The sequence below is a fragment of the Lupinus angustifolius genome, chromosome LG08 (assembly GCF_001865875.1).
Source record: "Lupinus angustifolius cultivar Tanjil chromosome LG08, LupAngTanjil_v1.0, whole genome shotgun sequence".
NCBI lineage: Eukaryota > Viridiplantae > Streptophyta > Magnoliopsida > Fabales > Fabaceae > Lupinus > Lupinus angustifolius.
This window is the reverse complement of record NC_032016.1, coordinates 20,916,757-20,918,528: the sequence shown is the minus strand read 5'-3', so window position 1 is coordinate 20,918,528 and position 1,772 is coordinate 20,916,757.

Genomic DNA, 1,772 nt, shown 5'->3' with positions numbered 1-1,772 from the left:
ATTTGCCAAAATAAACACTTTTGATATAGATTATCATTTGCTTGGTTAGAAACTTTTACAGAATAACCACTGTTAGGAGCAGTTTTTTTTTTCCTCTGGTTAGAATAAACACTTTTTTCTATTATTTTTTACACTTTTGAAGTTCACACATGTAACTTTGAAAGTGGTGGGAAATGTTGTGTCTCTAATTATTAGTTTTTAAATCAGATTCCAAGAAGCTTTGATAGATATCTTAACATTTTCCAGGAAAACAAGTCATTCCCTCTATAAGTAAGAAACCTTGTGTGCCCATGTTATTTTACATCTTAAGCTTTTCAGTATTATATTTTAATTTGCTACTCATGCAATGGAATGTTGCATACAATAGTAACTCTAGAAGGTGATATATACAGATTTTCATTGGACATTGAAAGACCAGTCTTCCATAGTTGCATTTCCCAAACCTGCTAAAAAATCAATATCACTAGACTAAGGCTCAAAAACTATCATTTTTAATGAAATACTAATAAATCAATTCAGACACAGAGAGATAATTTTTAGATAAAGCTATGAGTGCCAAAGCACACTCAATTTCATATTATCATAACCATGGGAACTAATTCTTAAGACCGAATAGTTTGGCAAGATGCTTGTGATGACATTCTCACTTCCAAGTAGGCTTATCTGCATTGTAACCCAACAGGTATGAATCAAAGATGGTTTAAGCTTATTTGGTCCTAAGTTATTCTTCCTAATAAATCTTTCATTGTTTGGAGATGGATTCACCAAAGATTGCCTACTGATGACAATCTTCAAAGAAGGGGTTGTCATCTAGTGTCTTGGTGTAGCATTTGTAAGTCCACATTGGAATCTTCAAATCACTTATTTCTCTCATATTCTTTGGCTTCTCACATCTGGAACTGGATTGGCAATCTTTTCACTTGTAATATCAGCACTAAATTTGTTCATGAGTTTCTTGATTCTTACAATCAAGGTTGAAGTCCTCAATTGAGAGAGGTTTTTCTGAACTGCATCATCCTAGCAATAGGTAACATATGGAGTATTAGAAACAATTCCAAGTTTGATGACAGAAGACTTCCTATTAACAACATCATATCAAACATCAAGGTGGACATTACCTTATCTGGGAAGTTAACTTCTTCTTGTTCCAACTCCTCCATCAGAGACTTCACAATCCTGTGTGGTCTGGGAATTCAAATGAATCATAGGAAGAGTCCTAAAATGGTGGAAGTAATATGGCAATGTCCTTTACTGGGGTGGTTTAAAGTTAACATTGATGGGGCAGCTTTTGGTTCTTCGGGTCAAGCTGGAGGGGCTAGAATTTTTAGAGATGAAAATGGTAGTTTATTTGCTTGTTTTGCTAACTATTTTGAGATAAAGGATGTTCTTTACGCTGAGCTCAATGCATCAATGATGGCAGTGGAGTTAGCTCATCAAAGAGGATGGAATTCGCTATGGTTGGAATGTGATTCATCTTTAGTGGTGAACACGTTTAAGGATGCTACAAAGGTGCCTTGGAAGCTTGCGGCTAAATGGTGAATATGCAATAAGAGGTTGTCATCAATGAATTTTCAAGACTTTCACATTTTTAGAGAAGGAAGTGCTTGTGCTGATAGGCTAGCTAAATGTGGAATAGCTTCTAAAACATTCACCTAGTGGAATGATATTCCTATTTTCATTCAATATGAATTCTCTAGAAATTGGTTGGGTCTCCCTAACTCTAGGTTCAAAAACATCTAAAGGATTCTCTTTTGCTTCCTGGACCATTCCAT